At 35.2% G+C, this 24,865-nt stretch overlaps 1 long non-coding RNA gene across 1 annotated transcript in view; it reads right to left on the bottom strand.

Moving 5' to 3' along the window:
• LOC138175950 (uncharacterized) overlaps positions 1–13,136 on the bottom strand; it is a 69,627-nt gene extending 56,491 nt beyond the window's left edge. The window contains exon 1 of the long non-coding RNA XR_011172134.1: positions 13,009–13,136. This is a non-coding gene — a long non-coding RNA (uncharacterized lncRNA). The remainder of the gene's footprint in view (positions 1–13,008) is intronic.
• Between the last annotated feature and the right edge of the window lie 11,729 nt (positions 13,137–24,865).

The following is a 24,865-nucleotide window of genomic DNA, read 5'->3' as shown; positions in this document are numbered from 1 at the left end:
TTTTTTTGGGTTTTTTTTTTTTTTTTTTTTTTTTTTTTTTTTTTTTTGTTTCAGTTAGTTTTGGTTTGGGTTTTTTTTTTTTTTGGTTTATATTTTCTTTCACAACATGACTATTGTGGAAATGTTTTGCATGACTCATGACTACATATGTATAACCTATGCCAAATTGCTTGTCTTCTCAATGGGAGAGGGGGAAAAGGAGGAAGGGAGAAAATTTGAACCTCAGAGTTTTAAAAATGAAGGGTAAAAGTTGTTTTTACATGTAACTGGGGAAAATAAAACACTAAACAAAGTAAAAAAACTAATTGACAGGATACAAACTCAGGTTTGATTTTTTGGTTTTTTTAATTGTCTGGGCTTAGAAAAGCAACAGAGAAAATGTTAATAATGATGAAGAAACAGTTATTAACATTTTTTTCTTGTTCAGGCATTTTCTGTTGCCTCCAAATCTTCAGGAGCCCATTTGGGGTTTTCTTGGAAAATATACAGGAGTGGTTTGCCATTTCCCAGCATTCTATCCACTGTGCCACCTACCTTCCCTTTGTTAAATACCCCAACACTACTCTGAATTCCTCCAGTCGAAGGTAAACTCCTTGAGGGCAGGGACTGCCTTCTACCCTTATAGTGCCTTATATGTAATAGACACAATAAATGCTTATTGAATTTTTATGTAAATGTGAGATATTATGAAAATCCTATATAGCATTTCTCAATTACCCATGGAAATTAAGGGACAAGTACTATACAGATAAAGCAACTAGCTTAACTTGGTAACCAATATTTGTTTCTGAAGTTCCACATAAGAAATAAAATTGAATGTCTGATTTGGAGGCATTAAAACAGCAACAGCAGCAACCAACCCTCATTCTGTCTGGTTGGAAGCTAATTTGGCAGCATCTTAAATTTGCCAAAAATATATGAAATGATTATATGGGAAAGAGGGACTATGTACAGAAATAGCAAACTTTAAAGAGAGTGAGGGGGAAATTGCATTCTTTTAAAATGACACTATGTTTCTTCCTGATTGAGAGGCAGCATAGCATAGTAGATAGCAGATTTGGATCCAGGAAGATCTGTGTTCAAATACCTGCTACCTCTGACACATATTATCTCAGTGGAAGCAGTTATGTAGCAAAGTGATTAGAGTGTTAGTGATACATACAGGAAGAGCTGAGTTCAAATCCAATCTCATATAGTTAATAGCTTTGTGGCCTTGGGCAAGTCATTTAATCTCTTTGAGTCCCAGTTTCCTCACCTGTAAAATGAATATAGTTATAGCACCTTTCTTGTAGCTATTGTAGGAATCAAATGAGTTAATTTTTATAAAGTGATTAGCGAAGGGCTTGGAGGACTATGCCCTCTGGTATGAGGGGATGCTCATCTTCTTTTGGGGTCCACCTTCATCCAACTCTCACTAGGGGCTCCAAGAAGCTATAGTATTTGCAGCAGCCATACCCCAGTAAATTGCCCCAGCAGATGGGCTAAACTAGGTTGAGGGTCACTGCAAGACCTCAAATTCTTCAGTGAGTCAGTGGAGTTAGTCTACCCCAAGTACACAAAAGCTTTTCCCAAGGTAGAATGGGCAGATGACAATTTGTTTCAATGACCATGAAAGTGACTAAAGCAGGCATTGTAGAGCCCTTAGAGCTTAGTTAGACATCAAAGATACCAAGGTAATCCACTACATTCTGACTTTTGGCTTGCCACTGGACTTTGATGACTCTGGAAAAGAGAGTCAGGCTAATCACTTTGCACAACTCTGCCTCACTTAAATCTAATTTACCCAGGGGTCAAGACATCATCCCATGACATCACTGGTCCTCTTTGAAATGAAGGACAAGCAACCACACAGTGCCTGACATACAGTAGGAGCTTAATAAATCCTTATTTCCTCCCCCCCCCAGTGACCCTGGATATGCCTCTTAACCTCTCATTGCTCTTGGCAAGTCTTTCAGACTGTAAGTAGCAGAGAAAATGCTGACCTGCATTGACCAACTTCTTTACCTTGAAATTCATTCTATAAACGAAGTCTTAAATCCCTTTCTCTATCTCAAGATGCAGCTAGGTGGTGTAGTAGATGGAGTGTTGTGCCTTGTCAGGAAGACCTGAGTTCAAATTTGGTCTCAGGAACTTACTAGCTATGTGACCCCGAGCAAGGAACTTAACCCTCTTTGCCTCAGTTTCCTCATCTGTAAAATGATTTGGAAAAGGAAATGGCAAACAATTCTAGTATCCTTGCTAAGAAAACCCCAAATAAGGTCACATAGAGTTGGACACAACTGTACAAGAACAAAAAAATTCCCCCTCCCATTTATTTCTAAGAGAAGAATTTGACTAAAGTGTTGGACAAAACTTCAATACATGATTCTGTTATTATTTTGTGTCCATGGCAAATAATATGAACCAAAACATAAATATTTAAAGTTATCCTTCTCGAACAAAGTAAATAAAAGCAAAATTAAAGAAAGCAGTGGCTACATTCAAGGAGCCTTATTTACATACTCATAATGCTCCCCTAGAATACTAGAATTCTAACTCCAGAAAAAATCTGAGCAAATTTTTCTTTTCATTAAAAATTGGCAGACAGAGGGTGATTTGTTCTTTCAAATTTCTGTGCTTTTCCTCTTTCTATTTGATTTATCCTTGCTTTCTGAGCACTGTATCTCCATTACATTGAAAAAGCTGAGTAATACAAAAAGAAAAAATCAAATATGTCCAACTCTAGTCCAGTAAAAAGAAAACTGAGCAAAATGTTTCATGTTAACTTTGGAAAATATTACCATGAACCTGGATGGACTGATGAAACTGTAAGTCATTTTTTTTTCATCTGTTCTAGCCACACTCATAAAATATTTCCAAGAGACCCACTTAATTCTACCAGAATTTTGATTTCATTTGAATGAGTTTTTCTGCACAAGAGGGAAAAAAACACTTTGTCAATAGGTTTTTTGAAGAATTTCTCAAGTATTTGCACGCTGCCCCAACACTTTTTTTTTGGTAAGCTTCAATCATGTGTTATCTTATTTTGCTATACCTGATATGCATGCTTTTGTTCATTTTTTTAAATTAAAATGGTGGAAAACTACATAGGCAATAATATGTTAATTTAAATTATTTTTTTAATCATCCCTGTTTGAAAATGTGGCCCCGTACCTCTCCTCCAAATAATTTCACTTCCCCTTTCCTTTTGGTAATTATATATACCTTTGAGGTACCATTTATAAACCATGTGTATGTAAAACCACTAGCTATTTCTAAGGACATTTGTATCCAAATGTCCTGTTACAATGTTGATTTTTTTTTTTACTCTTTTAGTGTCTGTTATTGTAACACTTTACAAGGTTTTTTTAGGTAATTGATCCATCATAGGACATATGAAATATAAGATAGATGAGAAATGACCAGCATTGTAATTTTCCACAATAGTAGAAAACAAAAATGTAGTTTTTTAAATGAACATGAGAAGGAAATTTAATACATTGAGTTAAAGAAATGTCCGCATCAGGGATTCTATTGCTTAGAATATTGTAGAAATAAAAAAATAAATAGAAAAAGAATGCTGGATTTGGAATATGGAAGATCTGAGTTCAAATCCTACCTAACCTCAGCTGTGTTATCCTGGAAAAATTGTGTAACTTCCTTTGAACCTCAGTGATCTCATGTGTATAACTAAGGGGTTTTAATGACCTCTATTTTTCCTCCTAATTTTAATAAGTTATCCTATGATCCTACTACTAAGAATATCATAGAGATGGTTGGGCATAGTAGATAGACAGGCAGACTTCAAAGGAGGAAAACTTGAGTTTAAGTTTAGTCTCTTGACATGTGCTGTCTGTGTGACCCTTCGGAAGGCACTTAACCTCTCAGGGCTCTGGACAGCTCTGTAGTACCATACATTGTAGAGAAGGTGCTCAGGTACATAGGTAGAGAGTCTCTTCTCCTGGGAGTTCCATATAACAATGAAATCACAACCCTAGTTCAAGTTATTCCTCCCCTACTTGGTTCTAAATAGTCAGAATTTTGGTAAGATTGGAAAGAAATCGCTAAAACGTTTCCAGACAGGCAGTAGCATGCCATATGCCATGACTCTTCAACAAATGTGGCAGTATGGGAGCAATTAAACTATTCCAGAAATTCAGTATGAACACCAAAGGGTAGTTTATGATAGTTTCCTAAATATTAGTTTTTGCCTTGTAAGATACTAAATCAAGGTATTTCACAGGATTTAATAAATACAAAGGATGTGGTTCATTTCTTTTGAGGAAAACTTCTCTTAAAAAGCCTTACACTGAAAATTATATGTCTTTACAATATTTGCCTCAAGTTTTAAGATAACTGTATTATAGTTTCTTAATAAAAAATCTAGCCCACGAGAACTACTTCATTTTACCCAGCTATGAAAATCAATGAGTATTGTCTTAGACACAATGCAATTCTCTCTGTGTGTATGTGTGTATATGTATATGTGTGGGAGAGAGACACACAGAGCAAATGTAAAAAATAGAAAAGTGTTTATATGACATCAAAGTAACTCATAAAAAAGTAATGAAATTTACTCATAAAATGTGTATATGAAGCCCAGAAACTGTTTGACTGACAAGTCCTAAATGAAATTGCTCAGTGGTTTTGTTCCCAAGTACCTATAACTAAAGAATTTGAAAAACAGAATGTCAGGAAGTCACTTAATCCTGTTTGCCTCAGTTTTCTTATCTGTAAAATGACCCAAAGAAGAAAATGGTAAACCACTCCAATATCTTTGCCAAGAAAATCCCCAGATGGGGTAACATAGAGTTGGACACAACTGAAATGACTATAACTAACAACAAATATGGAAGGACCTGTCTCAAGATGTAGTGGGTTTCTCTTCACTGGTAGTCTTCAAATGAAGAATGAATGTCTTATCAATCAATAAACATTTATAAGCACCTACTATGTGCCAGGAACTGTACTAAGCACTGGAGATAAAGAAAAAGGCAAAAGGCAATCCCTGCATTCAAGGAGCTAACCGTCTACTGACCGCTCTTCATGAATGGTGTAGATGAGGTTCATATTCATCTAAGGACTGCACTAGATACCCTTGAGATTTTATCCAACTCTCATCTTCTCTGCATCTGTATATCTGCATATGCTTAGCTTTCTCATCTATATATTTTAATTTTGAAGACATAGGATCTATTTTCTCATTTTTCATAACCTCTTTTTTCGTAGCCCTTCTCTGGTGCTCTTTCAGCTTTTCCATATTTTTTAAAGTTTGGTATCTTTAAACTAGATGTTATTTTTAAAGTCTGAGTTACCTAAACAAAATCTGATTGTATTGTGGAAAGAGGCCCAGGCTTTGAACCAACACTTCTATTCTAAGCCCAGGTCAGACACTTACTCACTTTGTGATCTTGAACAATTCATATAACCTCTCTTGGCCTCAGTTTCTGCACATGTGAAATTCAGTGGTCTGGCTAGATAGTCCTTACAACCTCTTCTAACTCTAAAATCTATTGGTCTTATAGCATAATCCTATAGTATAAGTATATGTTTTTACTCAATTGGAAATTTCTCTAAGAGTACATGGGCACATCTGGGCATCCTGTCACTTATCAAATTCCCCTCTTTTGTTGACTAAATACAAAGGATCCTAGCAGGTGGTTCCTGGAAAGGGAAGTTGAAATGGATCTAAGCTTCTCCCCTGAGTAGTATTTGCCCCATTGTAAATGTGCATCATTAAGAGATTTTGAGTGAGAGGAAATTGTCAGAGAGATGGTATGTTTGTGTAATTAAGTCAGGTATATCTGTTTTGAGTGAGCCTGTTTTTAACTACATGCAAAAATAGGGACTGGAATTCTGAAGAAAAAATATATTTATTAGAGACAATCTGGTGTCATGCTTAGGGCACTGGACTTGGAATCAGGAAAACCCCAGATCAAATCCCACCTTGGGTAAGATTGAATGATGTAGTCACCTGCTGTGACCCTGGGTAAGTCATGAACCAATTTATTCCTCAGTTTCTTTACTAGTAAAAACAGAAAACTGTTCTTAATATCCCCTAATATCTTTTCTAACTCTAAGACTCTTTGTACAAAGGGTTATAGCAAGTTGTCTAAACTGAGTGTTTAGAGTTCATTTAGGTCAATTAGCTTGGCATTAGTGCAAATGAAATGAAACAAAAAATGATGAATGAGAAAAGACTAAAGTAAGTACTTAGTACCCAGACAAAAGTAAGAAGAAAAGCTGAATCTTTATTATGCCTTCACAACTACTTTGTTATAATCTCAGAATTAAAATCTGGTAGTAATTAAGGCAGTATGGTCTAGTAGAAGGAGTGTAGGCCTTGGTGTCCGGAAATCTGGGTTCAAGTCTCACCTAAGATACTTAATAGGTGTGTGACTTTGGACAAGTCCCTTCAATGAGAAGTCTTTCTTTATTCCTTCTCTCAGCTGATTGACCCCAGCTTATGCTGTATACAGCTTGTTCATACATAGTTATTTGCATTTCGTCTTCCCCATTAGAGTGTAAGCTTCTTGTAAATGGGAAGTATATCTAGCCTTTCTTTGTTGATTCCTGCACTTAGCACAGTGCCTGGAATACACTAGGTAATAAATATTTACCAACTTGACTTCTCAGTTTTAGTTTCCTCAATTCGAAGAGGGGGATGATAATAACACTTAATACTGCCTTTCTAACAGGGTTGTTGTGAGTCAATCACTTCGCAGAAATCAAAGTGCTCTCAAAGTGTGAATTGTAATTTTCATTATGGCTGCCACATGATAGGGTGGCAGGTGATAAAATGATCAATTAAGACCATATTTATGTGCTTTTAGCACACAGAAACATATTACCTTTCAAATCATTTGATTGGGCTAAATGGTGCACTATGTTAACTCACCCTCCCTGTTATTTACTTCTGTAAGCACTGGTGCATGTGTTTCAAATTGAGTTCTATATCTGGCCATGTGGGAACTGGAAACACAAGTTTTTCCAATGACAGGGACTCTTCCATCCATAAAATTTCTTTTCCTCCACTGCCTCACGCCAGGACTTATTTGTTGATCCAAAGAGTTTACTAAAGGATCTTCTACTTTATGTTTCATATTTTTCTTTAGATCAGACCATATGATTAACTGAAGAGGGAGAACTAAGATTAGCCTGGGGAAGAGAGACTGGAGGGAAAATAACACATTTGAGGTGGATACATTCAACCAAATAAATCAATAATTTTTTTATTGAATGCCTTATAAAAATAATAATAAGTAGCATTTATAGCACACTTTCAGGTTTGCAAAGGATCTTATAAGTATCTTATTTTATATTCTCAGTGACCTTGTGAAGCAGGTACTGTCTTTATCCACATCTTCCAGATGAAGAAAGAAGCAGACAGAGGTTAAGGGACTTACCCAAGGTCACACAGATGCTAAGTATCTGAAGCCAGAGTTGAACATAAGTCTTCCTGACCTCAGGGCCATCTCTCTATCCACTGTCCCACCTAACTGTCTCACCTCTTATGTGTACCCATGACTGTTACATACTGTGGAAGATGAAAATATTATCCACAACCATGGCATTGAAGGAGATTACAACTCATCTCAGAAAACAAAATCAACACATGTACAACAATTAACTATGGTACTAGTTATTCATAGAGGAGAAAATTATTAATAATTATGTGTAGCATCTAGGGCCTCTCTGTCATCACACAAGGACCTATTTTAAAAGTATCCTAGGTTAGAAACTTTCTGTGTATAAGCATCTACTCAAAAAACTATGGTTTACTACTTTCCACCAATATTTATTTTAGTTTTTGGCAACAGAATATGATAGTTCAAACAAAAGAAATTTCATTAAATAGCAATGCAAATAAAATAAGAAAAGATTGTGTTTACACGCAGACAGAGAGTACAATCTCCCATGAGGAGCCACAGCACTAGTGGGGAAACTACCAACACACAGAAGCCTTATGTGACTAGGGACACAAATGGAAAGCACATGGATAGGAAACATATGAGCAGGGAACATACTTGAAGAGGTGAGGTGCATAAGAGCATAAATGATCAGGGCACAGAAGTGGAAGGCACTTTTTTGGAAATATACAAGTCAACATCTGAGAAGGTAATGAATACCTACATAAGTGTCAAAGTCAACCAATATGCTCCCAGGTTAAGATTACATGTATTCTTTTGAATTTCTATGCCTAGTCCTCATATATCTGTAGTCCCTGACAGCTATCTGACTTAGGGTTAGAAAATTCCTTGTAACTTCAATTTAACTCTGGTAGTCCCTAAGTCTCCCTAATGCCATGTCCAAGATTCCAAACATCACTACTACCCAATTGCCACCCCTACTCCCACACAAGAGGCAGGGATAGTGAAGCTATTTTTTCCCAAGCACAGATCCAATTGATATGTAAATGAGAAAAGACTAGATCATTTGCTGTCAGCCTTCCTGATGACTTTCCTGTCTTTGCTATGTCTGTATCTATATTTGTTTTCATCTATATCTATCACCTATTTTTGGTGATAGATTCATTATTTGGTCTCTCTGCTTCATGTATCTCTCTCTTCTCTAGTCCATCCTCTTCAAATTGATACCCCTAAAATGTAGTTTGACCATATCACCCTTCTGCTCAAGGGACTTCAATGTTTTCCTATTGCTAGAAGAATACAATACAAACTTCTCTGGTATTTAAAGCCTTGAAAATCTGATCCTAAGCTATCATTGTATTCTGACTTCACTAATCATACATGCTCTATACTCCTATAAAATTGAATTATTTATGGTTTCCTGGACTTGCCATTCCATTTCCTGCCATACTTGGATTGCTTTCCCCCTTTATTTCCATCTCGTGGAGTTTTTCACTATTATTAAGGCAATATGTTCAATGGAAAGAACAATGGAGTTAGAGAATCTAGGTTCAAATTCCATGTCTGATACTATGAAAGTCACCTTGGGCAAGTCATTTAACTTCTTTGCTAAGTTTCCTTAACTCAGGAAATTCAATTTCCTCACCTATAAAATAAGGAGGCTAGATTAGATGGTGTAGCAGCAAGCACCCTAGCATCCCCAGGGTGGCTGCCAACACAGGTTCTTAGATCTGCTTTTCGAAAGGAAAGCAACTCAAAATGGGTTAACAAGCTTACTTTAATCAATCAAACATAAATTGTTTACCTAGTTCAGGGGAAAAAGTTAGCACCCCGAATTTCAGAATATACAGACAGAAGTTACACGATCAAGCAGACAGGCTTCCAAACTGTCCAATCATTACATCCATACTAAATCATAGTTACCAGAGAGAGAAGCATCAACATCTGGGTTTTCAAAGCCAGGGGACTCTCAAAGGCTTCCAAGAGTCTCATCTGGTCAAATCACACAACACTTCTCAAAGTGAGCCCCAAAGCAAAGCCTCCCATTAGGGCTTATATAGCCTTCTCCTGGTTCAGAGAATGTAACAGCCTTCTTGAACCACTGCCCAAGTACAAAGTATCTACTGAAATAAGCCTCCCACAACAGGCTCCAGGTACACTTAAGCCTAGGGGCAGGGAAGATCTTAAAAATTTCCGTTTTCACATCTCTGATTACATGACACTAAGACTCAGCTTGAGTGCTACCTGCTATAAAAGGTCTTCCAGATCACCCATAATTAGTCTTCTTCCTTTCAAATAGCTTTCCATATATTTCCTATGTGTGCATTCCATTCTATCCCCCCATAGAATGTGCACTTCTTTTGTTTTTGCCTTTGTATCACTAGTATCTTATGAAGAGTACATATTTAAGAAATGTGTTAAATTTTAATAGATGAAAGTAAAATAACTATCACATAGTCTTTAATTGTATTTTAAATTGCATACTTAAAAAAAAGTACATTTAAAAGAATAAATAACCTTTCTTCTTTAAAGAATGAAAAATTAAAAAAATCTTCATTACCAAGCTCCCACATATGCCCAGATTGGGTATTTGCAGAGTAAAACTGTATACATTGTGCGTAGGGTGTTCAGGTAACACCCTTATACATATTATCCAAATAATGTCCTGTGTAGTGACAAATATTATCCTAATTAACATTTATGTAGTGCTTTAGGATTTGCAAAGCTGGGTAACATAATGGATAGAACACAGGACCCAGACTCAGAAAGAACTGAGTTCAAATCTGGCCTCAGACATTTATTAGCTATGGCTATGAATCAGTGGTGGGGGAAGGGAAAGTCACACAATTATTTGTCCCTGTCTGAAAGTATATTCATCCTTATCAGTTTATATTGTGCTATTTGCCCTGCCTTGCTTTTCCTATGAGAGGCTCTAGTGGCAGTGAAAAGTAATTATTTCTTAGAATAGAGGCAAGTCACTTTACCCTGTTTGCCTCAGTTTCCTCATCTGTAAAATGAACTGTAGAAGAAAATGGCACACCACTCTGGTAACTTTGCCAAGAAAACCCCAAAGAGGGTCACAAAGAGTCAGATATGACTGAAACATCTGAGCAGCAACAAAACACTTTACATGAATTATCTTATTTTTATTCTCCCAGTGACCTTGGTACAATTACTATCTTCCTTTTATAATTCATGAAACATAAGATCAGAGTTACTATTTCTTTTGCTTGGATGCACAACTCTAAGTAGCAGATGATAGATTTGAACCCAGGTCTTTTTGACCCCAAATCCAGTACTACTCTCGCTCCCTTTCTAATCTGGCTAAAATGAACTATTTTTTAATATTAATAAGACCTCAATAGGAGTATGTTTTAGTATATCATAATTTATTGTAACTGTACTACTTTTGGCTACTACACATTTGTGTATTTTAGTTCCCCACCACCTTAAAGCAAATTTGACATTTGTCCACAAAGGATAAATATTCAACAAATCTGAAAAGCTCAGGATTTCCATCGTCTGTGTATAATCTCCACATTAACATAAAACCCTTTAGAAAAAGTCCAAGTCTGTAATATAAATGGAGTTCTTTGTAAGTTTTAACTTTGAAAGGTTGTTTACAGAGAATGTCTCAGAGAAACCTTCACTGATCCAAGTGTCTTAGCAAAAATAAAGTGCCCATGAGCCAGGAAGAGTCTGAAGTTTGCCAGTTTAATTGAAGTATATTGGGAACTTCCATTTCATTAAAAATACTCATTCTTTTACATGAATTATAAAAATACAAGTTAAAATAAAATCTTCAATTGACCTATGTTTTTGTATGAGTCAAGAATTTTTGTGTCATCAGAACTCAGCATGAGTAAAAGAAGAGATTTTATGCTGTGGATATGAATCAGTGACAGGGGAAGGGAAAGTCACATGATTATATGTCTGAAAGTATATTCATCCTTATCAGTTTGCCTTGTGTTGGTTATCCTGCCTTGCTTTCTCTGTCAAAGGCTCTAGTAGAAGATAAAAGTAATTATTTCTTAGTAATGGAGCAGGATGATGGCTCTAGAACCATGTCACAGAGGGGGCTGCAAACATCTTGTTAACCAGCACTGCAGCTTTTGTGCTGTTACAATGGACAAGATCTTTTCACATTGATTGACTAGGATAAAGGGGATGTCTTAATAATACTACATCTTGTTACATGGAAAGTTAGTAGTATGTTTGAAAGTGATATAATATATGTCCAAAGTCTTCAGTTCTCTACAATATTTTGAAGTAGTGTACTGCTACCTAGTAAATGGTAATGGACAGAAATGTAATGGACAGAAAACAGGTCTTAGAATCTAGAAACTGGTGTCCATGTTCCCTCTCTGACATAGAATCATAGAACTTGAGAGTTGGAAAGGATAAAATTGCTAGCTCTGGGTTCAGAGGACCTAGGATCAAATCCCAAGTCTGAAGTTCTATGCATGTAAAATTGGGATGAGTCACTTAACCTCTCAGTGTCTGAGGTAAATTTATAGGACTTTTAGTTGCAAAGTAGATGCAGATCTCCAATACTGAAAAGGAATTTCCCCAAGTGAAATTCCCTACTTTAATAAAATCACAAACAAAAGAAGAAAAGAAAGAAAAAGAAAAGAAAAGAATCTAGTAACTCATATCCTCAAGTTCTTGCCATAATAATTTTGAGTTTAATAGCTATTTCAGCGGAGGGGAAAAAAAAAAGTTTAAGGAAAGTTCAATGCAAGACCCAGCTAAGCAAAATCATTCCAAGAATGGAGTAGAAGAAGTTTAGCTAACAGGCAAAAAAGTGGAAAACATCTGAGAAGACTAAGTAATAAACTGTTTAGACTAAGTAATAAACTGATTTTGCTATCAAGAACAGTAGCACCACAACATGAGGAAGAAGAATTGATACTGAAGGGAACAAATATGAGACTCGATCAATTGTACCTAGAGATGTACTGGAGATAATATTATTTTAAGGTGTTGAGATATCTAAAAGAAGAGAAGATAACAAAGGTTTAGAACTTAAAAAAAAAGAAAAACTAATAGACTATTAACAGCTAGTAGTCAATATGCCTCTTTTCCAACTCTATATCTTGAGAATAATCTACATATGTATCAAGTGCATCCTAGATTAATTTATGAAGAAGCAAACTTTTTTTTGGAGGGGGTAAAGCAGGGCAATTGGGGTTAAGTGACTTGCCCAAGGTCACATGGCTAGTAAGAATTAAGTGTCTGAAGCTGCATTTGAACTCAGGTCCTCCTGCCTCCAAGGCTGGTGCTCTATTCACTGCACCACCTAGCTGCCCCAAGAAGCAAGCTTTTACAAATGATGTTCTACATCAAATAACTTTACAATCACATCTTTAATTGAAAGATAACATATAAAAAATGTAAGAACCCATTGAGCATACTGTTTACTGGCCATAACAAAGAGCAAAACACTGACTTAAAGTCTTTTTTCCTCCAAGCAATCTCCTATATATTTATCAAAATCATACAATATTCTAGAATGAAGCAACAAGAGTAAATAATAGGCTTGATCCTCTGATTATTGATATTAAGAATTTTGTAATACAAAGAAATATAAGTTTTTCCAAAGTTGTTTGACACCATCATGGAGGATATACAGAACAGAGTTTAAATAAAGATCAATTACCTATAGATGATGAGGTCTTCCTGACGCCCCTGATTGTGTGTGATATTACGCTGATCGTTCCAAATCTGAGAATGTCGCACAGCCTCCTAAATGTGATCCACAATGAATAAAGTGAGTCTGGCTTATCCATCCACACAGGAAAATGCCTGTTGTACAGACAGTGATATGTTAATTGAGTAGACAAGGTATAAAGTTGGTTCAATATAAATCTTAGAAAAACATTGCAGATAAAAACATGAGTTATGTCTCATATTAAATAGGAGGAAAGGGGTGAATAATGTTGCCTTTGGGAGAAGAGATATTTTTAACTGTCCCAAGCTTCTCCCAGAAACAAAGCCCCATCATTTTAACAACAATATCACTCCAGCTGTGTTGTGTGTTTTCAAGTCTTGGAATGCAATGGTCTCTGAAGCAGCAACAACCTGCAACTTACATATGGCCATCTAAAGTGTAATGTTAGGCACAAGGTGTGCCTGAGTAGTTTGAAACATATTACCAACAAAGGAATGTACAAGAGTAACTATCTAAAAGATATCATCATGTAGGGAAGTCATTGGACTGCCTTCAAGCTGCATTGGTCAAGAGGTCTAGGAAAGCCCCTTTAGTGTTTAGTGGATAGCTTTATGATAGGGCATGAAGAATGATACAAAATATAAGCTTATTGTTTGGTTTCAATCTTCATTAGAACAATACCCTCATAAAGAGATCCTTTGAAACATTGACATAACTGCTACTCAGATTCCTGTGTATGTTTGTTTTTTGAATACAGTAATATGACTCTAAGTAGGTTATTTTACATAAGTAGCCCTGTTATTAAACACCATAACAATATGAAAATTCATCTAATTTCATCACTCTCTGAATTTCCTTGGCATTTAAAATAAATCACAGTTATATTTGTATACCTTGTTTCAAAAATAATTTTCTAATGAGATCACAGAAAACTCAGATGGTCTGCAACAAAAACAATCATACTCCAAACCTAACTAAAGATCCTATGCTTCTCTCTGGACTATTTCTATTATTCATATTATCATTCTTTTACTCATCAATATTTGAAGTTTTCTTTTATTCATCCCTAGCCTCTGCTCTCCATCTCCAATGCTATCAAACCCTAAAAACCTGGAATTAGGGGTTTTTTAAAGCAATTAAAATGTACATAATCTTAGATTCAGAAATTCTACTGCTAGGCATATACCTCAGAGAAGTCAGAGGCCTCTCTGTATGCTAGAATATCCATACAGAAGGTGCATTGACCTGAGCATTTAAATAATAAGGTGGATTTTTTTTGCCTTTAGAAAACCTTAACAAAGGGCATTTCTGGGATTTTATATGCTTTGGATAGATAAATAACCCCAATGTCATTTTGGGTTGTTAGAATGTCATGTATCTTAGTTGGACAGCTAAGTGGGGCAGTTGATAGAGTGTTAGCCCTGGAGTCAGGAAGATCTGAGTTCAAATGTGACCCAGGGCAAGTCACTTAACCTTGTTTGCCTCAGTTCCCTTACCTACAAAATGAGCTGGCGAAGGAAGCATCAAGCTAATCTAGTATTTTTGCCAAGAAAATTCTAAAATATGAATGAAAATGAATAAATAACAACACATCTTAGTCATTTTTGAAAAGTATTCAGAGTCCTATAAATACTTTAAATGGTTCATTAGAATATTGCACTATTAAACAGTATTTAACTTAATTCTTCTTGTCCTTGACATAGTTGTGCAGATACAATAAAGAAGCTGCAAAAACCCAGGATAACTTTTCTGAGGCTTCAGGATATTCTGTTATGCCTTCATAGTTTATTTGTAAAACTTTAACATGAAGGCAGGGAAAAACCACTGAAAAGTTTTGTAACTGAAAAATGAAAATAAACTGAGTGACTTGTTAGCAAATGATAGCATGAACTATAAAAACTCGGGAACTATGGAAAAACACATAAAAAGATGAAAAAAATTTTATTACTAGAAAATCAGGAGATGTTAGAAAACTATGAATAGATAATTTAGGTATTAAAGATTCCAGGCAAAGTAAAAATATATAAATTCCAAAAGGAATCCTTTTAGAAACAAGAATATCTTCTATTCAAATGCTAAATGTCAAACTATTCTTTTATTTTTACTAATACTTTAAGAAATCATTCACATTGTTTTAAAAGCTTCACTTTTTACATTTGATTTTCCCTCCAGTAATTGTAGATCATGACCACAAACCCTGGATAAAAAGTGGAGGTCATTTAGAATAAAACATATTTTGTTTTATTCTGTTTTTTTCCAGAGCCAAAACTTGTTTTCAAAAATATCTGTTAGGAGTAGAGTGGATAGAAATAAAGGAACTAATCATATCATTTTTGTTATAGGTTATTTTGTCTATTTAAAAAAACCCAATTCAATGCCATTTTATTCTTTTGCTGTAAAAATAAAACTATTTTTAAATATTTGTTGATTTTTTTTTCATTTTTCATTCCATTTGAGTATTTTGAGATCAGCCTTTTCCCTTTCATTAGTAAATGTAGAAGAAATCACTTCACTTATGAACTCCAGTATGGAAAGATGGAAACAATTAATCTAGCAATTGTTCTTTACCTTCAATGGCTAAAAAACAAATTTTGTCTCAGAGTAGGAGACTAGACCACTTCTAATGATCCTATTCAACTTCCTGTTTTTATGGTTTCCATTCAACCCTCCTCATCATTCCTTAGCCTCTAACTTCTACCCTTCCCTGTCCAAAACTCATTCACCCTTGACCTGAAAACATTTAAAAATATAGATATTGATTTATTTTTCCACAATCAAACCCCATTTAATTTTAAGATCAGGGTCTAAATCTTCACTTTCTTTTTTTTGCTTGCTCCTTTCTCACTCCACTCCTCTTCCAGAACCCCAACAGCTAATTTATTATTGTGCTTACCTGAAGTTCTCAATAAATGGAGAATGAATACCTGACACAAGTTTTCTTCAGAGTCATAGTTTTCATGACAGTGAATTCCAGATGTATTTATATCCTTCCTACTGGATCATAAGTCTTTTGAGGATAGGGGTCTGTTTTATTCATTTTCATATCTACTGGATCCTTTGAACTGTGTCTTTAACTCAATACTTGAATGAGAGATTTAATAGAAAAGTACATTTGTATAAGTTTAAATTGATTACTGTTTTTCTGGGGTTTGAAAAGTAGAATTAACACTTGTATAATTCAAGACCAAGTTATATTCAGAGATTTTGATTCTAATATTTTTGTAAAATTCTTTTTTTTTTTACTATCTGTATAAGACAGTAGAGTAAGAATAATATTTTTTAAGGGAAAGATAATGTATTTGTGGATTGACTTATCTACATCTTAGTAATTTGACAGTCATTGATCTGCCAGTTAAGACTCTGACATTCAAGGAACTTGGCTGAATATCTAAAAATGATTGATAATATCTAAATTTATATAGACTTTTAAAATATTCAAGACACTGTATCTATTGTATCATCTGAGTCTCACAATAACCCAATGATATCAATGCTAATTGTGTTATTTTTTTATCCCTATTCTATAGATGAGGAAATTTAGGCTCAAAGAAATTAAGTGGCTTACCCAAGGTCATATAGTTTCTAGATATTTATGTTACTGCCTTGCTTTAACACATGCATTTGTTCCATCTAGTCTCTAGAATATAAATACAAACTTTAAAAATAGCATTTAAATTAAAGCAAACTTTATGATATCACTACAGCCTATCTTTCCTGAATGGTCTCACATTGCTCCATATTATGCTTTCCACATAAAAGGAATATTCTTGATTCTAAATTCAGTACTTTATCCATTGTGCCACATTATTTAAGGCAGAAAACTGAGTTCTTAACATTGAGTATTATATTTACATAGCCATCAATTTCCTTTGCAGATAGTTGTACTCATAGGATTAGCAAAACATAAGAGCCTAGAGCAAAGACAAGGGAGGATGGAGTATATATACTACTCAAAGTAGTTATACAGCTAAAGCACAGGTGTTACTTACCACATCATCTCTGCTCAAAAAGCTTCAAGGATTTCCTAGTCTGTAGGATAAATCGCAAATTCCTATGGAATTTAAAGCCCTTCATAATGGGATTCCTTCTTATCTTTCTAGATATATCTCAAATTGTTTGTCATTACCCACTGGTCATTACAGACAAGCCTTGAGTGGCTTTAGAAATCAGCTTTTGCTGCACATTTGATCATCTTTTCATTAATTCAATCTAACGTTATAAGGAAAAATAGTATTTATGTCCAAAATATGCTAGAGTATGGCAATTAGATGATCACTAAGTTAAAATAAGAAGTGAGATGAGCATTCCCACACAAATTTTCAGTGGACATATTTTCAGAGCTCAAACTACAGTTCCAGCAGCTTTTTAAAGACTTTGATGCCAATACAAAGGGCATTTCCATACATTAAAAAACATTTAGCAAGGGGGTCGCTAGGTGATGCAGTGAATAGAGCACCAGTGCTGGAGTCAGGAGGACCTGAGTTCAAATCCGGCCTCAGACACTTAACACTAAAACTAGCCGTGTGACCTTGTGTAAGTCATTTAACCCCAATTGCCCTCCAAAAACAAAAAAAAGAAAAAAAAAACCTATTTAACAATGCACTTTGGGAGTTCTTAGCAAAACTTATGTTGGAAGTGATTCATTTATGATGTAATAATGTCCTAAAAAGAAAATATCAAAGAAGCTAATATAATTTTACAAATACTTTCCAATAGATGAATATGCTCAACTAAAATCCTATGTTCATGAATTGATCTCAGTATTTGGCAAGTCTATATCTATATCAGTGGGGAAGATAGGTGGTACAACAGAAAGAGTACCAGGTCTAGAGTCAGGCAGACTCATGTTCCTGAGTTCAAATATGGACATTAGATTAAATGATTTGCCTAATATCAACAATTAGTTAAGAAAATTGAAATTTGTACCCACTTAGTGTGACTCCAAGTTCAATGCTTTTTTCACCGCATTATATTGTTTGGGTTTATGTTGACTTTAGAGATAATAATGAATTTTACTTGGGAAAGACTTTTCTTTCTTTTCAAAATATGCTGGTATTATTGTCAATGCCACCAGCAGTGGCATCTGCAGAGAAAGGACATTGAGATGATTATTGGTATCTATATTCATTGGTATTCATATAGGAATCTGCCACATTAATATGCTATCTCTCTTCTTCTCTTCCTTTCATCCCCTCTACTCTTTCCTCTTCTATATATTTTCTCTTTTTTCTTCCTCTTCCAAAGGGTTTGGTTTGGAGCTTAAAGAAAACAAGACAGCTTGGAAACAAATCAAAATTTAAACTCTCTTAAACCAACATTGGTAGACATGTATATTTTCTTTGCTGTGACTAATTCCTTGTGGAATCTGAGGAGTTACCCATGGAGACTTCATGGTGATTTTGTAACAGTAATGATGGAAAAAACAAATGTAACTGGAGGTTCTTTCAACAAAACACACAGTAGGCCTGGCTTCTGTACAGAAAAGAAATGTCTTTGGCATCTATACTTGGACGCCAAACATAGTTTATATTGAATTGGACCCCTACAAAGGACCATGACTGATAAGATAAACTACAGGGTTATTTGCTAGGCAGTCATGGAAAATACTTTTAAATTCCTATAATCCACCTTTGAAATTGAATGCCTCAGTTGTATGTATGTATCTATGTAACCACCCTACATTTTACTACATATGTGCATATGTATGTAGAAATATTTATATATGTGTGTGCATATACACATATATTCTAAAATGAAAAATATTTAGAGCATATATAAACAATAATTTAACTATTGCTACTAGAAATATGAGAGTTTTAACTCCATTACTAAGTAGATACTCTAGTGGAGAATTAAATCATATCAATCTTAACATTCTGAGAATAAATGAAACAAACAAAAAGGTTTTGTAGTTTTCTGGATGACTGACAGTTTCTCCTTGGAGAGGAAAATAAAGAAATAAAGTAATGAACTGAGTCAGTTTTATTATGGGACCAAAGGCACCAAGAAATATTATTTTCATGGGGGTACTTAGTCATTTTGTGTTGCATGGCAATCAGTAAGCATCTGCAAAAGGAACATCATGAAAATAATTCCAGTTTATGAATTATCCTGTCCTCTTGTACCCCTTCTTCTCTTTGTCCCTGCCCTCTTTTCAAGAAGATAGTGAGATAAAAATTTGCCTGACATTTGTGATTTATAAATAAAGTATTCTTTTCCACTCTGTTATTCATCTTTTCTTCCCCTAACCTCATGTTAGTCACAGGTTTTTACACTATTTCTACTTTTAATACTCCCTTTATACTCTTTCCTCAGAAATTAGGCTTTGTTTGGCCTCTGACTACTCCCTTATGTCTAATGTTCTCCCTCTTAATCTTCCTCCTCTTTGACTCTACCCATCTATTTCTAGGTTGATTTTAATATGTTCCTACACTATACTCTTTGGGTGTCTAAGAGTGTGTGAATATGTTCTACCTTCCTTTGTCCAATTCAGATGAGAATGAGTTTCATGAGATGCCTCCCCTCTAACCCTTTCTCCAGTCTTCATTTCGTTTAGCCGTAATTAGAGATACAGAATTTTATCCACTTGATCTCTTTTTCTTAAGATATTAAAATGAAGATGAATAAAATTATACCCACGTCTGCCTTTGTTATTTAACTTTGCTTTTTTTTAGCCCTTGAAAATATTAATGCTTTGGCAGACATTCATTTCTTTTTCCCTTTTAGTATGTAAATAGTTCATCCTGTATAGGTCCTCTCAAATGATCAAATGTGTATGATAATCTATTTATCTTACTAGTTTCCACTTCAAAAAGTCTATTCAATTGTGTTCTTGTAATCATGAATGTTTCAAAATCCTCTATTTCATCAAACATCTTCCCCCCCTTTCCTCTTCCTAATAGGCATATATTCAATTTTGTAAGACAGGCTACTCTTTTTTTTTTTTTTGCTTTTTACTTTTGGAGGGCAATTGGGGTTAAGTGACTTTACCCTAGTTTTTTTGTGTTAAATGTCTGAGGCCGGATCCGAACCCAGGTCCTTCTGACTCAAGGGCCAGTGCTCTATTCACTGTGCCACCTAGCTGCCTCAAGACAGGTTACTCTTGCTTTGTCTTTGTCTTTTGTCTTTTGGAATATCATATTCCAAGGTCTTTTCATCTTTATATTTGTACCTGCTAGGTATTTTGTGGTATTGATTATAACACCTTAATAATTTGACTTATTTTTTCATTGTTCAAAATAGAAAAATTGGAGTTTTCAAAGAGACCAGGGTAGATTCACAGGGAAATAACAAATCGTATTAGATTTTTAAAAGAGTTATGCAAATATGGAAATAGAGACAAGTAAGAAAGGGTGAATAAGAACATGACAACATCCTGTAGAACTAAAGTCAGAAGGACTAAAGTTCAGTGTAATATGATTCTGCTAAGGAAAGGTAAGGAAAATTTAAAGAGTATTCTGTTGTTGTTTAGCTTATATTGTGAGAAAGAAGAGGGATAGAAGGGGCAGAATCACTTCTTTGCACTGATGGGATTCATCTTGAAATATTTTAAAACAGGGAGGAGGTAGAAAAATTCACATTTCATTTTATTTCTAATTTCTCTCTCATGGTATTTTTTCTTTGTTCTGTAAATGGAAGAACAATAAAGGTTAGTGAGGAGTTGACATCCAAGATAAGTAAGGAGATAATAAAGACCTCTTTGTTCTTGATGAATTCAAGTCATTTAGCCCATGTGAAGTATATACACAGATAATGAAAGAGGATGTGGTTATTGAAGCACTGAAATTTGAAAGATAATGACAGAAATGCCATATAAGTGGATGAAGGTAAATGTCCCCATTTTAACATCTTGGAGAGACTGGGAAGGGAACAGTATCTACATTCCAGTGAATAGTTGGGAAATGACTAGGAAGTGATGTGGTGGCCTAGTTCTGGGCAAGATAGAACAAAAACTCATCTATGAAAGCCCAGGATTCCAGGAGTATAAATTCAAGTTCTAAAATGGAAGGGATGTTTGGTTAGAAAACTGGGAACTTACATCTCAGGGCAATTATTGGGTAAATAGTCTTTTCTTCAGAGATGAAAATCAGGACATGGTAAGGCTTCTCTCTGTCAGAAAGATACAAACCTTTCTATTTGAAGAAGTTTAGTCCAAATAAAAATGTAAGCCTGAAGACCTCAGCTATTTGGAGGGAGCCTGTTCTATGTACTCAAGGGTTTAATGTCTAGGTGAAAGAAGCTCCTGCTTCTAGCCAAGACTCTACACAAAAGAACATACAGACAAGTTTGTAAATGAAAAGCAGAGAGGGTATATATTCCCCCTAGGACTGTTGTTCAAGTCTTATGCTAGAAGCAAGAGGTTACTTTTGTAAAACAGCTAAACACATTGAGGAGTTAGCACCATAGCCAGACTTCAGCTGGAGCCAGAAGCTGGAAGCTCCAAAACTACAAAACTACATGGCAAGGGGGACTGTGCCTGGAAGCTTCTAAGACTATAATTCCAGGGAAGCTACATCTGGCAGAGATTAAGTGTCTACTGGAGCAGAATATAGCAAGTCATCATTTATCAAAGACCGGCAGGACTAGCCAAATAAAATCAGCAAAAAGACATCAGCTGGCATCAATAGAAGACAGTGATTGCCCTTTAACATAAACAGCACGAGCGGTTACCTGCACCCTGGTCACAGGGTCCCTATGTGTACCCCTCTATGTGTGCCATGGACACATGCATTCTTTTTATGTGATCTCTTTTCCATCTGATAGTATATTTATTCTCAAAGTATGTCACAGGTTTGTGGGGAAATGTTTTGTTTGTTTGTTTTTTGAGTGAGGGGATATTTTTCATTCTATAACACTTTACTTCATGCCTAAGCTTTAAGCTAATTACTTTCTCCAGATGAATATTCAAGGAAAACACATTGGTTGGGACTTATGAGTTCCAGTTTTAAGAAGATGCCACCTCACAGAGTACTTTAAATGTGGGGTAACTTTTCTAGGGATACACTCCTACTTAATAGAAAGTATCTCCAGGCAGTGTGCATTTTTTAAAAAAAATCATTAACAAATATAACATAGTTATATACAGTATGGTTGGAGAGCAGATGGTCTAAAGGTATCTGAAAGTTTTAGAGGATTATGAGTTAAGGAGTATGATATGACTGACCCAAAAATGAACATCATCTGAGACTACAGTGAAAGAGACATAGCTTCCAGGAATAAGGAAGTAATAGTCCCTAGGGACACTGCCTTGAGAGGACCCCATCTTGAATTTTACCTTTAATTCTGGGCATAATAATTTAGGAAAGACTTTGATAAGCTATAGAAAGTCCATAGAAAGGCTACAAGGATGATAAGGGCCTGGAGACTCTGTCATATCAAGATTATTTTTAAGCAAATTGGAAATTTTAGGCAGGAGAAGGTAGGGTGGGGGACAATAACTGTGTTTAGATCTATAAAGGAATGAAATGCAAAAGGATTAGATTTATTCTGCTTGGTCTTGAAGGGCAAAACCAGAATTAATGGATGCAAATTGCAAAGAAGTGAGTTTAGGCTTTATGTAAGGACAAATTTCCTAATTATTAGAACTCTCCCAGATTCAAAAGGGCTGTCTTGGAAGGTAGTATATACACCTGATGAGAAGTAGAGGTTGATTCACTACTTGCTTGGCATGTTATAGTAGGGCTTCCTTTCGGGAATGGGTTGCACTAGATGCTTACTAACATCCCTCCTAACTCTTAAAAATTCTATAATTCGGAGATTCTGTAAATTAGTGATGGACCCACAAGTAACTTCTGCTTATCTGACAATATGTTGTAGCCAGTACTTTAAGGCACAAGGAAGATGGGATAAAAAGACTCCCCTACCGTCACCCCTCCCCCTCCTTCTAGGATTCTCATCCCTACTTTCAGAGAAACATTTTTTCATGTATTTAGAGGGCAGGATAGGAAATACTATACAGACTCTCTCTATGTCTCATGATAAATCTACCTGAGAGATTGTGTCTTTTGAATAAATGGAACTGTATATAATTACTAATTTCCATAGAAATGGTCCAAACTGAACAGAATAGAAAGGTGTTACTTACATGTAGTGCTTAAACCATTTATCAACTGGGGAATTACTCATATTCTTATAAATTGTCAGGAAATATATAAGAAAACTTTTCTTTTAATAATTACTTATAGATTTGGAATTTATTTAGATGTAATTTTGATGTGTTGTTCTAAATAGAATTTCTGCCATATTGCTGTCCAGTTTTCCCAGCAGTTTTCAACACATGGTGTGTCTTTAGTAACTGTGGTCTTTGGCTTTATACTGACTTCAATTTAAAAAGGAACATCAAAACAATTTAGAAGCAGAAAGAGGAAGTTGCCTTTCAGATCTACATATAAAGAGTCTATGACTAAACAAGAGAGGATCACAGACGATAAAATGGACAGTTTTGATTACATCAAAATTTAAAAGTATTTATAAAAACAATTTCAATGTATCTAGACTTAGAAAGGAAATAGTGAACTGATTAAAAAATCTTTGAAGCTCATTTCTCTGATAAAAGTGATATACACAAATACAAGCACATATATACATCTGGATGTATACATGTTCATATATATATGTGTATATATGCATACGTACATATAAAACTCATTAAAATTTATGAGTATGAGCAATTTCCCAGTTGACAGGGGATTTAAGTACATGAACAAGCAGTTCTTAAAGGAAGAAAGCCAAGCTATTGAATGCGAAAATGTTCTATATCACCAAAAATTAAAGAAATGCAAAGTAAAGCAACTCTCATGCTCCATATCACACTCATATGTCTGATAAAGTTAACCAAAAAATAAAATGAAAAACATTGGCTAGGCTGTGCAAAAACAGAAACAGTGACCCAATGAGATTGAATCTGTGAATTGGTCTACCCATTTGGAATTTTACCCTCAAATTTACTACCCTGTGTATGCCCTTTGCCTTAGTAATAACACTATTAGGCCCAGATCCCAAGAAGATCAAAGAAAAAAGAAAAGGTCCTTTATGTGTAAAAAATATTTGTAGCAGCTCTTTTAACAGTGCCAGAGAATTGTAAATTAAGGGGGTGGCCTTCACTTGGGGAATTATTGAACAACTTATATAATACATATGTAACAAAATATAATTTTTCTATAGAGAGTCCTATAATGATATAGGGAATCCTTTATGAACTAAAGAAGTAAGCAGAACCAAAAGAATAATTTATAGCATCATATGAATGTTGGAAAAACTCACCACTCAGCAATGATCAACTATGATTGCAAGGGACTGACGAAGACAAGCAATGTTCACTTCGTGAAAGAGAAATGATGTGTATGTGATATGTAGTATTAGAATTGCATTTTTGGCTATGACCAACATGGAAATTTATTTTGCTTAATGATGCTTATATGACATAATCCATCAACATTTGTTAAGTGCCTACCATGTGCCACACACTGCCAGACAGTCCTAAGTACTGGGGGACACAAAAAGAGGCAAAAGACAGTCCTGGCATTCACGGAGTTTACAATGCATGGGGGAAATGAGTATGCGCAAAGCAAGCTGTACACAGCAAAAATGGGGAACGAGAAAGGGAAGACACTAGAACGAAGAGGGGTCAAGGAAGACTTGTAGGAAAAGATCGGATTTTAGTCAGGACTTAGAGGAAGCCAAGTGGAGGAAGGTGAGCACATGGAAGACAGCCAGAAAGAATGGCCAAAGTCTTGTTTGAGGAATAGCTAGGAGGCCAGTGTCATTGTGTTGGGGAGTAAGATGTAAGAAGCATGCAAAGACAGAAAGGGGTTAGACTACAAAGGTCTTTGAATGCTAAACAGAG

Source organism: Petaurus breviceps, unplaced genomic scaffold, assembly GCF_028583685.1.
Source record: "Petaurus breviceps papuanus isolate PSGF00001 unplaced genomic scaffold, PetGlider_PUasm1.0 80, whole genome shotgun sequence".
NCBI lineage: Eukaryota > Metazoa > Chordata > Mammalia > Diprotodontia > Petauridae > Petaurus > Petaurus breviceps.
Note: the sequence above shows the minus strand (reverse complement) of the source record. Positions and strands in the feature narration are given on the sequence as shown.